General features: G+C 45.2%; 1 protein-coding gene across 1 annotated transcript in view; it reads right to left on the minus strand.

Annotated features, from left to right (window-relative positions):
• The window catches only part of LOC124796340, a 415,424-nt gene extending 405,514 nt beyond the window's left edge, over positions 1 to 9,910 (minus strand). Inside the window, exon 1 of the mRNA XM_047260474.1 lies at positions 9,811 to 9,910. The gene's annotated coding sequence lies outside the window, so the exon portion shown is untranslated. The remainder of the gene's footprint in view (positions 1 to 9,810) is intronic.
• Positions 9,911 to 15,203: the final 5,293 nt, after the last annotated feature.

Below are 15,203 nucleotides of genomic sequence, written 5' to 3' on the forward strand. Positions count from 1 at the left end.
TATTGTTCAATCTGTACATCTAGGGAGCAATGATGGAAATAAAAGAAAGCTTCAAGAGCGATATTAAAATTCGAGGTAGAAGTATACCAGTGATAAGATACGCTGATTCTCAGTGACAATGAAGAGAATTACAGGATCTGTTGAATGTAACGAAGAGTCTATTGAGTACAGAACATGTATTGAGAGTAAATCGTAGACAGGGGCATTCTTGGCCAATATAAGTCTACTAGTATCAAACACAGACATTAATTTGAGGAAAAAGTTTCTGAGAATGAACGTTTGTAGCATAGGATGGTACGGTAGTGAAACATGGACTGTGGGGAAACCGGAATAGAAAAGAATTGAAACATTTGAGATGTGGTGCTACAGAAGAACGTTGAAAACTAGGTGGACTGATAAGGCATGGGATGATGAGGTTCTCCACAGAATCCGAAGAAAAGAATATGCGGAAAACATTGACAAGAACATGGGATAGGATGAGAGCACATATTGTGTTAATTCGTTGGGGAATAACTTCCGTGGAACCAGAGGGACTGAAGAGTGTAAAAGCTGTGGAGGAAGACAGAGACTGGAACATATCCAGCATATAATTGAGGACGTACTCATGGGTTGCAAGTGCTACTCTGAGACGAAAAGGATAGCACAGGAGATGAATTCGTGGTGTGCCGCATCAAACCAAAGACTGATGACTCAAAAACAAAAAAAAGTTAACTTCATTCAACATGCCTCTCTACAGTAGGACGCAGCGTCGCTGTCCAAGCTAACTTCCAAGGCAACACATCTGCCGTACATCAGATAGATCATTAGACCGTGCCAGTGCAAAAAGCACCTTTCCACTGGAACTGACTTAACTGGCCCTCGTTTTGAAAGTGCTAGCGAGAGGCCACAGAGTCTAAGTCAACCACATAAAGCCAAATAAGACGCTCTGTGGGAGGCCAAAAACTGAAAATAGCAGGCTAAAAACTATTTAAGGTGTTGCTACCATTGCGGAAGGCCAAACCGATCAAATGCTTATGTAGCACTGTCACTGGAAAGCAAAACGCAGATAAACTTAACTGTAACAAGGAATACATCTGATTGGTTTGGCCTTTCCTAAGTGCTACTTGGGGTCTCCCACAGGCCGTCTTATTTGGCTCCAGCTGTTAAAGTTTAGACTTGGTGCCCTCTCGACGGTACCTTCAGGACAAGGTTGATGTACGTACGTCAGATCAACTTGAAGTACTTTTTGCGCTAGTACATTTGGATATTCCATCTCATCAGATCCCATGTACGGCTGATGTGTTGCCTGGGAAGTCAGCTTGGACAGGGACGCTGCGTCCTACTGTCTATTGGTATGGTCAATGGAGAGCGTTTATGTGACCCCAGTTACCTCTTTTCTCTAGTAATGTTGGCTTGTTTTGGTCTTGCTGTTTAGAGATATTGTTTAATTTTAACTTACATTTATAGGCGAATTTGGGGCTGAGTCTCTGAAACCTGGTAGTGTAGAGACGTCTGTAGCAGGTATAAGTTTGTAGGCTTTCACTGCGGATGTCGTTTTGAAAAAAATACTTTTGTGTATTGGGCCGCGTCATTGTAAGCGACGAAAACAACTAAACTGCCGCCGTTTCGACCGACTTTCTGTGCTCCTATTCAGTGCAGTTCACTTTATCTAAAACTGTAGCGGATGTTTTAAACATAAACGTTTCACATCACAGTTGTGAATGTCCCAGCACAAAGAAAAGAATTAAATTAAATTTATTGTTAATTTTTAATAGAGTTTTCACAATAAGTGTTGATATTTATTTCAAGCAGGAGTGATGATGCGTATGCTGTTGAACTCTCTAAACCACCAACCACCACTATCATCATCATCTAGCCAGTAGGCGAGAGATTTTAATGCCACGTATACCTCGCTAAGCCAACACATTCTGTCCGTATATGAAGGCGTCGATCACGTTCCATTACAAATTTAGTTCAGCGACGGAGCTGCCTGTCACATTATCCAAAAAGACCGCTGCGTACTGCGCGTCTCGTCAATTCAGGTCCAAGGTCCTTTAGTGTGGACGTATGATTTAGCAGGGAGCAGAAATGACTCATTCTGTCCCCCCACCACGCGCCTGTGCTCATCGTTAAGATACCAAGGCTGGCTCTTATGTAGGGTCACGTCCAGGTATATGGCGCTCTGTTCCAGTATGCGGTTCCGGCCAAGATAGTGGCTGAGGAAGCACGGTGGGCGGTGGGAGTGCTGGTGGGAGAGGGGAGTTGCCTGGAGAAGGGGGCGGTGAGCGGTTCAGACCGTGAGCGGTTCTGGAGCCAGTGACGTAAACAGACGACACTTCTTAGCTGCGCTTTTAGGACCAGAAACGATTTTGGGGTGCACTCAATGAGCGGCGGCGCTAAGCGAATTGGACGCTCACATCTCACCACTGCGCTGTATCGTTTGTGACAAAAACAGAGGAAATGCCCTGGACTGAGGTTAACCAATTGACAGCTTCAAATAATGTCATCGTAGCTAAAAAGGTGCACCTCTGGACGAACAGCTACAACCTAAAAATCTATTGCAAGACAGTTTATGGGAAAGTGGAAATTCTAAAGGTTTTGGTGTTCAGCTTCGTTCGCGATAAGCTTTCTGAAAAAAGCCATTGAAGACGTAAGTAGTTCACAAAGTAATCACTTCTCTTTGTTATTCTGAGACAGGCGAGTCAAAGATAAACGAGCAAAACGTTTTCAAATGAGCACAACATAGTATGGTTTAAGTGGTTCAAATGGCTCTGAGCACTATGGGACATCTGAGGTCATCAGTCCCCTAGAACTTAGAACTACTTAAACCTAACTAACCTAAGGACATCACACACATCCATGCCCGAGGCAGGATTCGAACCTGCGACCGTAGCAGCAGCGTGGTTCCGGACGGAAGCGCCTAGAACCGCACGGCCACAGCGGCCGGCTTTTATACTTTGTGTACGCGATACTACCGCCATCTGTATATGTGCATATCGCTACCCCATGACTTTTATCACCTCAGTGCACTTAGTACTTACTTGAACATTGGTCTGCTACTACCGCCATCACCAACTAGCTACTACGACAAGGTACCGCCAATGCTCTACAAAACTACCTGCCCATCTGCCTCAATAAACTCCTGTACAATAATACAAAGAGATCACTCACACAGAGAAAATAACAGGGTGACTTCTATTGTAGAAAAGGCATCAACAAATTAGCCACCTTCACAGTGTAGTACAAACTAGACCACTTTCTGTATGAGACGAATCAATCACACTCACGGCGTGCAATTTAGCAAAATCCAAATGGCTCTTACTTTCACGGAACTCACCTGCACGCACAACATACCATCAAACCAACAATGGCAATGTGTCACACGATAACCATGGACTTCCGTCTATAATACTGCTGGCTAGTAAGTACGTCTAATGCACCGTTTGTACTCAAAAGGGGACTACGAATTTCCCCTCACCGACTTCGTTCTTATTGACAGGGGGTATAGGACACGACTAGGAGTTCAACATACGTACATAGAATCCTATCTGTGTTCGTGTTCTACAGTTTTGTCATAGGCGCGTATTATCCTACTTGTTTTTTGCGCTTTAAAGCAAAATAAAACAAACAAAGCAGGAAGACGCAACTCTCAACCATTTTCGAGAAAATCTAGTTTGAATATTTTAGGCTTGCTTATTGTAAAGTCGCTCTTATTCCGACGGACGTTGCATGATATCACTTCAAGTCCATCGTTAAATACTTCATTTCACTTTGTTTTTAATTACTGAGGGCGGTCAGTCCTCTGACCCAAGACACTGTGCTACCATTGCGGCGCCGTTCAGCTAAGGAGGCGGACATTTGTAATATGACAGCTACATATCGAACTAAGGAAAGAGGACTACAGCCGGCCGGTGTGGCCGTGCGGTTCTAGGCGCGTCAGTCTGGAACCGCGTGACCGCTACGGTCGCAGGTTCGAATCCTGCCTCGGGCATGGATGTGTATGATGTCCTTAGGTTAGTTAGGTTTAAGTAGTTCTAAGTTCTAAGGGACTTATGACCGAAGATGTTGAGTCCCATAGTGCTCAGAGCCATTTGAACCATTTGAAAGAGTACTACAGCTGAAGAGTTCACGATGCGAAAATATTGTGGGAAAGGTGCGTCTTGTACTCGACCCAATACGGTACATGACTGATTATAAGTTGGATTTGAATAGTGTTGGTCGACGTTCACCGAGCACCAGAAAGCAGTTTCCGTGACATGGTACTTCGCCCTGGTGGCGGTTTAAAACGGAGTCAAGTGAGTTGTATGTCTATGGCGTCAGCGTTTATGACCACGCATCATACAATAACCGCACAGCAGGCAGTTTATTGGTCCTAGACAAGACGATGGAAGACGACAGTCATCGAATTTTGTATGGGCGGATAGCTGAACTTTCTTGGTCACCTCTCGCTTTCCATTATCGCTTTTGTTTCCTGTTCCTACAAGTATAATTTTGAAAAACCATTCAACAGCCAAGATCAGCTGTCTTAAACAAAATATTTTTTTTTATTATACATAACCGGTTATCTTAAACAAGAAAAAAATAATATATGCGATCTTTGCTGTTGAATTGTTTTTCACAATCAGACAGATTGGCCTTCAGCTCTCTCAAAAAGAGAAAATTGAATGTTTAATTTTGTGAGTGGCTTCATCGCATTAAGCGTTAGATGTGCAGGTGGTATGCAGATGTACAATTCCGTTTTGATATATTTAGCATCGTAGATTCTGTTCACTATTTTCTGCGTCTGCTCAGTTAAGCCTTAGTGCATCGGCAAAAGCGTGAATTGCCAAGTCTTTTACCCGTTAATTTCTAAAACGCTTCTACTATTATGCGTCGGCGCTATATAGACACGGCCAGTTAGCAATAAGTAAGATGATGAAACTTCCTGGCAGATTACAACTGTTTGCCGGACCGAGACTCAAACTCCGGACCTTTGCCTTTCGCGGGCAAGTGCTCTACCAACTGAGCTACCCAAGCACGACTCACGCCCCGTCCCCACAGCTTTACTTCTGCCAGTACCTCGTCTCCTACCTTTCAAACTTTAGAGAAGCTCTCCTGCGACGGGGCGTGAGTCGTGCTTGGGTAGTTCAGTTTGTAGAGCACTTGCCGGCGAAAGGCAAAGCTCTCGATTTCGAGTCTCGGTCCGTCACACAGTTTTAATCTGCCACGAAGTTTCACATCACCGCACACTCCGCTGCAGAGTGAAAATCTCATTCAAGTAAGATGATCATCGCCATATAAACAGGGACAATTAGGTGTAAGTAACACTGATCATTAAACTGTCGAAAAACAGGTGCACTCCACTCATCAACTTTAGACGAGCAGTATAAAAGCTCCAGACGTTCGGTAAGATACACACACACACACACACACGCGCGCGTAATTTTTACAAAGTGGTTAGCGGATAGCGACGTCATCACTTAACTCTGTGTCTGCCGTAATATGGTTTGCTAAGCTTTGCTACTGCGCATACACTTATCCACCGACATCAGCACCAACTCCAGTTCCACATCGACGTTATAATCTGGCCCATCACTATACGTCTAAGGAAAGAAACTAATTCTTTCATCTGTGTTGTGAAGTACTACCTTAGGTGTAAGGAGAGTGCAAAATAGACTGAGGCTTTCACAAAGGATCCTGAAACGATCTAAGTTAGTTCTCCAAGTTCATCTCTGGAAAGTATTGCTAAGAAGCCCCTGTGATGGACATTGCCAAATTCCTGGCACTTTATACGGTGTGCTTGACATGCAAATGTTCTTGCTGCTATTTCGGAGATAGTGGTTCAACATATTTTACCCCTGAAATCGCAGTGACGTTCGCACTCATGATCCACTTTCCTTTAGAGCAACAACTGTGTTTACAGAAAAATGTTGAGCAGTCGTACTAGAAAACGTTAGATATACCAGTTACCTTCTTCCACAGGAAATCAAATTAGTTGACCGGTGCTTGTTTTGTTCTTTATGTGAATATGAGTTACGTGAAGTACACTCGAGGCACAAGGGTCGGCGGGCGCTCGCTAGGCAAATACATCGTTGGCACTTGCCCTGCGCTACCTACGTTAAATCAACAAACTACTGGTCACGCAGATAAGAGCGACAGAGGGAGCACAGTAGTATCACCCATCTCTCCCTCTTTTATTGGATGACAAAACATATAGATACACGGCTTGCTTACTTACAAAACATTTTAGCGACCGATGCTAGTAGCACCGATCCGTTGACAGTAGACCTGTTAAAGGGAAGCGGAATTAAGTTGGTCAGTTCTCATTTCACAGTGCTCTGTTTTTCCTCACGGTTACGATATTAGTTCTACCATAATTCTCTTGAGAATGCGCTGGGCATACATACAGGCATATGCACAGCACTACTAAACGGATCGCAATCAGTGATTGTCAAATTAGTTTGCACACTTATTTCTACCGTATTAGTGTGGTTCTCAGAAAAAAAAAACAAAATTTGTATAATTTCTTCAGAGCACCGCAAAAATTGAATTCCAGTCTTGATTCAAAGCTGATCTTGGTTCTGCATGCTTTAATATCAGCATGGCTCTGGAATCAAGTGATATTAACGATTTTCTTACTTACGTCTCGGCTATACGTGTTGCTTGCAAAACCGTGCTGACTAATGGAACCATATTTAACAGAGATTCGATGTAAGAATGAGTTTTATATAGCATTCGTACTCGGACGAAAGTAACAGTAGGACGACTAATATGTTTCAAGTAGAAAACATGGCAGAACCCTACTATGGGTTCACTAACTACGGAGTAATTTCTAGGGATCCAAATAACTTCGTTGTATAGTATGTTGGCTGGCATATATCGGCTGGTTGTAATTAAAGTGTCTCTTACCCTCTGAGGTCAAGGTAGGCTGTAATTGTCGTACGGTAACGAAACGTATTACATGTTATAATTCGCTGCAGCGGAATCGATTACGTTGAAAAGAATTGGTTCCAATTTTGGCAACCTGGAACAAATCTGTCGCTGTGAATGCAAGAAAGACGAGTATAAAAGTTTCCATATGTAGTGCATTAGGAACAGGACATGGACAAAAAAACGTCAGGCAAGTGAGAAAGGCATAATTTCGATTTTATTATTAACCGGCTCTAACACAATTTGTTTCTAAGTGAGCACCGGAGACATCGGCGAGATGCTGCATCATAAACCGACGAGATCAACAGTTGGTCGCAGCAGTTCCGTAGAAGACTGAGCAACGTGTTCCTGGATACTGGCCTTCAGATCAGTTACCGACCGAACGTATCCCTGGTAAAAGCGTTCTTTTTAAAAACTGAAGCGCCAGTGAAACTGGCACAGGCATGCGTATTCAAATAAAGAGATATGTAAACAAGCAGAATACGGCGCTGTGTCCGGCAACCCCTGTATAAGACAACAAGTGTCTGGCGCAGTTGTTACATCGGTTACTTCTACTACAATGGCAGGTTATCAAGATTTAAGTCAGTTCGAACGTGGTGTTACAGTTGACGCACAAGAGATGTGACGCAGCATCTCCGAGGTAGCGATGAAGCGGGGATTTTCCCGTACGACCATTTGGCGAGTATACCGTGAATATCAGGAAGCCTGTAAAACATCAAATCTCCGACATCGCTGAGGCCGGAAAAAGATCCTGCAAGTGCAGAACCAACGATGATTGAAGAGAATCGTTCAACGTGAAAGAAGTGCAACCCTTCTGTAAATTGCTGCAGATTTCAGTGCTGGGCTATCAACAAATGATAGCGGGTGAACCATGCACGAAATATCATCGATATGGGCTTTCGGATTCATAGACCCCGCACGTCGGCAGGGGACTGTTCGAGCTGATGGAGGCTCTGTAATGGTGTGGGGTGTGTGCAGTTGGAGTGATATGGGACCCTGGTACGTCTCGATATGACTTTCACAGGTGACACGTACGTAAGCATCCTGTCTGATCACCTGCATCCATTCATGTCCATTGTGCATTCCAACGGACTAGGGCAATCCCAGCAGAACAATGCGACTTGCAACGTCGTGTTCAGAAGAGATCTCCATTCCCTCGTACTCTAACGGATTTATGGACAGCCCTGCAGGATTCATGGTGTCAGTTGCTTCCAGCATTACTTCAGGGATATTCGAGTCCATTACGCGTCATGTTGTGGCACTTCTGCGTGTTCGCGGGGAGCCTGTACGATATTAGAAAGGTATACCAGTTTCTTTGGCTCTTCGGTATATATCCCCAGAGTTGAAGGTCACATGGATTCAGCTGAGGTGATGTTGCAGGCCAAACATCTGGAAAAACTCTGGAGATAATATTTGTGGATGTTGCGTTAAACAGATCTTTCACTGCCCGATCTTGAAACAATGGTTTCCACATAGTTACGGGTCACAAGGAGAAATCATATGCTGTATAAGGAGGTCTCCATAAGGTGCACACGTCTCGGTACACCTGACAGGCCCTCTGGTTGTATTTTCTTCAGAGAGGAACGGACAGTGAATAAAGTGCTCGTGAATCCACACCAGACACATGTGGTGCGGCTCTTCGTGCACAACACGCGGCTTTAATGAGCCGCAAATTCGAAAGTTCTGTGTATTTACTGCATCCTGTACTGTTAAATGTGCCTCGTTATTCCACAGAATATTGTCCGGCCACATGTCATCAACTTTGATCCTTGCCAGAAATTCAGAGCATTGCTGCGGTTCGTGAGGTTCAGAAGCTCGAACGTCTGGATCTTGTACGGGTACCAGTGTAAAATAAACCGCTAGACTCCCCGTACTGTTGACCAAAGGATGGACAAACTCTCAGCTGGCCGTTGTGGCCGAGCGGTTCTAGGCGCTTCAGTCTGGAATCGCGCGACCGCTACGGTCGCTGGTTCGAAACCTGCCTCGGGCATGGATGTGTGTGATGTCCTTAGGTTAGTTAAAGTAGTTGTACGTTCTAGGGGACTGATGACCTCAGATGTTAAGTCCCATAGTGCTCAGAGCCATTTGAACCATTTTTGACATTTCTCGTGACACTTTACGAGCACTAGCACTACCTGGGTCACGTGCTGCATGGTCAGTTACTGCATCAGCAGCCCCATAAATAACTTTCACCGGAATAGAACGCCTTTCTCTTACAGGTGCGACACCAAGCTCACACGTGATTTCGAATTTTATTATCATCATCCTTAAAACATTTAATGACATCAGGCCTCTACTCAGACCTTTCAGTAGATAGTCTCTCAATGCAGCACTGTGACTGCTGGTGTTCACATAAAACAGTTCGCTAACAGCGCACGGTCTCCTCGATGGCAGTACTGTTGACTCACGTTATGGCTTTTCAAATGACAGCGTGGATCTCGTAACGGCATACAAGCAATGTGCAGCGCCAGATTTGCATCTGGTGACCACAACTGGAACTTAATTGTTTTCCAGCGTAAATTGATTCCGCTGCAGCCTTAGTATATCTACGAAGCTTCGCTGTCATACGACAATTACAGCCCACCCTGGACCTCCGTGAGTAGATGCACTTTAATTATAACTACCTGGTATATGGAGGGTGGGAGGAAGGATAGGGAGATGCGTAACAGCAGAAGTTCGCCTGCTAATTGCATTGTTTACTTTCCATAGTGCACTCTGCAGGGAGAGATCAAGGAGGGATGTGCCATTACACCTGTTAGCTTAGCAGTGTGCAAGTACTTCGGGTACCGCTCAGCTATTCTTAACGGTGGAATGTTTACGTTTACCAGGTAGTTCTCAGGCAAGTCGGCGCATGCGCAAAGGCCGCATTGGCGGGGAGAGCACGTGGGAGAACCGGTGTGTGGGTTGGCGCCAAGTACTCACTTGCGTTCCCTCGGACGGCGACAGCGGCGGCGGCTGCGGCTGCGGCGGACGTCATGGATGAGGTTACGTTCGCAGCGCGCACGAAGCACTCCCGCGATCGCCTGCCATGTCGACGAGGCACTGCCTGCAGCTCCCACACACTCGCACGCCGCACGCAACACGCACAAGGGCAACGCAGCCGTGGGCCGGCGCCACGCCGCTAGCGCCCCTACCGGGAACGGGCGCAGACGCCACGCGCCCGAGTGCTAGAGTCTCCAGCTGGCAGACGCACGCGGTGACAGAATGTAGCAGTCCGAGAGCGCACACAGAATATGAGTTACGAGTGGCAGCTCACAGTTGTTGTTCTGCGAATGCTGAAATACACTATTGGCCATTAAAATTGCTACACCACGAAGATGACGTGCTACAGACGCGAAATTTAATTGACAGGAAGAAGATGCTGTGACATGCAAATGATTAGCTTTTCAGAGCATTTACACAAGGTTGGCGCCGGTTGCGACACGTACAACGTACTGACGTGAGGCAACTTTCCAACCGATTTCTCGTACACAAACAGCAGTTGACGGGCGTTGCCTGTGAAACGTTGCTGTGATGCCTCGTGTAAGGAGGAGAAATGCGTACCATCACGTTTCCGACTTTAATAAAGGTCCGATTGTAGCCTATTGCGATTGCGGTTTATCGTATCGCGACATTGCTGCTCGCGTTGGTCGAGATCCAATGGCTGTTAGCAGAATATGGAATCGGTGGGTTCAGGAGCGTAATCGGAACGCCGTGCTGGGTCCCGACGGCCTCGTATCACTAGCAGTCGAGATGACAGGCATCTTATCCACATGGCTGTAACGGATCGTGCAGCCACGTCACGATTCCTGAGTCAACAGATGGGGACGTTTGCAAGACAACAACCATCTGCACGAACAGTTCGACGACGTTTGCAGCAGCATGGACTATCAGCTCGGAGACCATGGCTGTCGTTACCCTTGACAGGAGCGCCTGCGATGGTGTACTCAACGACGAACCTGGGTGCAGGAATGCCAAAACGCCATTTTTTTTCGGATAAATCCAGGTTCTGTTTACAGCATCATGATGGCCGCATCCGTGTTTGGCGTCATCGCGGTGAACACACATTTGAAGCGTGTATTCGTCATCGCCATACTGGCGTATCACCCGGCGTGATGGTATGTTGTGCCATTGGTTACGCTTTTCGATCACCTCTTGGTCGCATTGACGGCATTTTAAACAGTGGACGTTACATGTCAAATCTGTTACGACCCGTGGCTCTACCCTTCATTCGATCCCTCCAAAACTCTACATTTCAGCAGGATAATGCACGACCGCATATTGCAGGTCCTGTACGGGCCTTTCTGGACACAGAAAATGTTCGACTGCTGCCCTTGCCAACACATTCTCCAGGTCTCTCACCAACTGAAAACGTCTGGTCAATGGTGGCCAGTCACTATTCTTGATGAAGTGTGGTACAGTGTTGAAGCTGCATGGGCAGTTGTACCTGTACACGCCATCCAAGCTCTGACTCAATGCCCAGGCGTATCAAGGCTTTTATGACGGCAAGAGGTGGTTGTTCTGGGCACCCAAATTACGTGAAAATGTGATCACATGTCGATTCTAGTATAATACATTTGTCCAATGAATACCCGTTTATCATCTGCATTTCTTCTTGGTGTAGCAATTTTAATGGCCAGTAGTGCAGTTTTAAGCTAAATAGTAAACACTTGCCTCCATAGACGAGATCGCTAAGACCCACCGCACGCTGCTCGCAGCAGAGACAGAGCAGAAGTGGAATAGTTCTCGCGGCCTTTTTTAAAGCAAGCTCTCGAATGAGGCGCAGCACAAAGACCAAGCGCAGGGCAGGCTGTCAACCGCGGCAAGCCTTTCTCACTCTGTCCGATCGGCAAAGTTTGCTTCTGATTCTGCCGCACAGTTGGTCTGCGTCACCTGTTCCGTCACACTTATCTCTGCCTGCATTGAGCTTTCAGGAACAGTTTGCGCGTCTGACGCCACGGTTCAGTTTCCTTGTTCATATAAAAAGCTTTTAATAATGGAATACCTGGTGTACTGTCTCTGACTAAACCGACAAATGATGAAAAATGAAATGTAGTTCCTTAATAGAACAGACAGCAAGGCTGCACATTATCAAAGCTAATAGACTACTAATATGACTGACTACTGGTACAGACGAGAGGAAAGCTAAAGGTTATTGCATAATCCTACCTATACTCCACATCGAGAAGTTCACATGTGAGGAGCCCGTGCCATCAGCTACTAAGGTTCAAAAATGGCTCTGAGCACTATGGGACTTAACTTCTGAGGTCATCAGTCCCCTAGAACTTAGAACTACTTAAACCTAATTAACCTAAGGACATCACACACATCCATGCCCGAGGCAGGATTCGAACCTGCGACCGTAGCGGTCGCGCGGTTCCAGACTGGAGCGCCTAGAACCGCTCGGCCACCCCGGCCGGCACACAGAAGTCATTAATTAAATGAGACGCATAGCTTTCATAAATAATCTGCAACACTCAGAGAACAAATCTAAGACTCTGCTTTCATGGAATTCACAGTTCCTTGTCTACAGGCGGACCTTTGCAAATAATGTAATTCGCATTTAGAATATGGCGATTATACAACAATTACTTAATCATATTACAGTCATACATATAGACCCACGTCTCCGAGAGCTAGTTACAAAGTAAAAAGTACGGTCATTGCATTCTCTACGTACACTCTTTCTGAGAAATATTATATTGTTATTTCAAGGAGCACTTCGCTCTCTCAGGTGCCTTACTGCACTGCACCGTTAATCTCTCAAGAAATTTGAGTGTTTGTGTTTTGTTTAGGGGAAAATGAGGCCGTACAGTGGTTCAATTACTATAGGATAACACAGCGCTACTACATACGGAATAAGTTAAAGGAAGACATGTAGAAAAAGGTAGCAGAACAATTCTTTTATACACATTATATTAGTTATTATTTTACGAATTTATTTCATACGAGTCTTCACAATAAATTTAGGACAAAAAAGACATAATTTGTTCATCACTGTAGGGCTGGCCTTCTTTTAAAGCTGTTAGCTGCCACTGAACAGAGCATTAACATTCCTTCAATTTTTATCTCGTAAGAAAAGTTTGACTAGTGCCCCAGCACCCACAGTACATGGAGCAGGAGGGAGTAGCTTGTTCGTCCCCACTGGTGCCATGCCGTCCTCCTCACAGCGACATCACTTGATATAATGTTTTGGGTCCTCAGATAGTTACGCTGCACGCATGTAGCCGTCGCTATTCTATCTTCAGTCCCCATCTTAGTCTCAAAGGAGTTCTAGTCTCTTCTCCAGGAAATGATTTAGCTTGCGACATATGTAAAATCCCATGAATCAACTTTTTCCCTAATAATGAATATGAAAAAGAAATGTTTGCGTCACTGAATCTGTCTATTGAACCCATGCATACAGAAGTAACTGTGTAATGCATAGCGTAGCTGCTAAGGCTATAGAACAGTGCTGTTTATAATTAAAAGAAAATGAATCTGATAACAGAGACTTTTCTTACAGTAACACGTTTCCCGTCAACATGTCCAAAACAACTGCAAATTTACCACTGTCTTTCAAACTGGGAATGCGGTGCTGCGCTGAACTGCACTACCGTACAACTTCCCAGACTGCACCGTACAACTTCCCAGACTGCACCGTACAACTTCCCAGACTGCCGTGTGCAGTGTGCGCTGATCTGTAAACAGGGTTGCCATATTCAAGAATAGAGGAGCCGCACATTTGTCCTAACACCGGACTACCTGTTTTCAATAGAAATAGACTCAGTTGGTTATTTGCAGTGGTTTATTAATTATTAGTTGTAGTTAATTTTTGCAAGATTGACATTAAACATGATTAAAATAAAAAATTTCAGTAAACGACGTCATAACTTGGCATTTATCATAGTAACGAAGTGCACACTCCACGGTCTCCTTATTTTCTCACCCTTCTTCCTAAGATAATCTTATGTCAACAACTTAGGAGCGACGCGCACATGTGGTAATTGTGGGGGGGGGGGGCAGACACATACATTCTGCTTTCCCTCTCTCGTTTTGCGGGTAGCATCGCTGTGACACTGTGTGTTAAAAAGTCCTCTCAATAGACGTGAAAACGTGTGTGGATGAGAAGCTGGTGACGTCACAGCGGGGAATGCCACGTTCCTCTACACAGCGGAGCGCGAAGTAAAGAATCTGGCATGTCAGATTTTCGCCTCATGGAGAAGAAAGCGGCAGATGAGATGCGACATCGTTTTACATCACAAGCAGAACATAGTGGTCGCCATATTGTATAGCGTTAAACATCACATTTGGTCGGTTTTCTTTCTCACAGAGTAGGTGGTGTGAATATAAGCTGCTTCAAAGCACCAGCAAATTGCTCTCGAAAACGCGTCGTTTTAGTGACGATTTGTAATAGCAAAATGACAGAAAACTACAAATCCGTAGTCAAAAATTTCCTGTAACTGATGTTTTTAGAGTTACGATTTGTGTGCTACGAAAATGTACCGTTTCATTGTTACGCCACAATAATGATCTATCAAAAGCGCATCTTTGTACAATTTGATATTAAATATCAACTAATGACTTCTCTAGATACATGCTTTAAACAGTGTATGTTACATACGGAGCCACAGAGGTCCAGAGTACAAGCAATCTGATCTTTGGTTATGAGTAGTAGTGTCGTTGGCAGCAACATTCTGTGCGTAGTGAGTGAATCAGATGTTGGTCACCTTGCCAAGCGATTTGGTAACAGCCTTGTCGTAGTGGATACACCGGTTCCCGTGAAATCACCGAAGTTAAGCGCTGTCGGCCGTGGTCGGCACTTGGATTGGTGACCATCCAGGCCGCCATGCGCTGATGCCATTTTTCGGGGTGCACTCAGCCTCGTGATGCCAATTGAGGAGCTACTCGAGCGAATAGCAGCGGCTTCGGTCAAGAATACCATCATAACGACCGGGAGAGCGGTGTGCTGACCCCACGCCCCTCCTATCCGCATCCTCCACTGAGGATGACACGGCGGTCGGATGATCCCGGTAGGCCACTCGTGGCTTGAAATCGGAGTGCTTCTGTTTTTCACCAAGCGATTTTGAAATTGCTAGCAGAGATCAGATGCAGAGGATGCTGAATTTTGGAAGTATGATTTGGTAAAGACTGATATGAGAGAAGTGAAATTTTTGAGGTAATGTTGCTGCATTGCATGCTTCTGCGTAACTTACGATGTGTTTAAAAAACGGGAAGCTTTAGTAGAATTTTTTTTCATGGTTCGGGTCAGTTAGTTCGATTGCCGAGATGTGATTAAGTAGAAGCTATTTGTTCACATAGCTTACACTCAGAACTGTAGATGCACCACTCCTTTA

This window comes from Schistocerca piceifrons, chromosome 4 (genome assembly GCF_021461385.2).
Source record: "Schistocerca piceifrons isolate TAMUIC-IGC-003096 chromosome 4, iqSchPice1.1, whole genome shotgun sequence".
NCBI lineage: Eukaryota > Metazoa > Arthropoda > Insecta > Orthoptera > Acrididae > Schistocerca > Schistocerca piceifrons.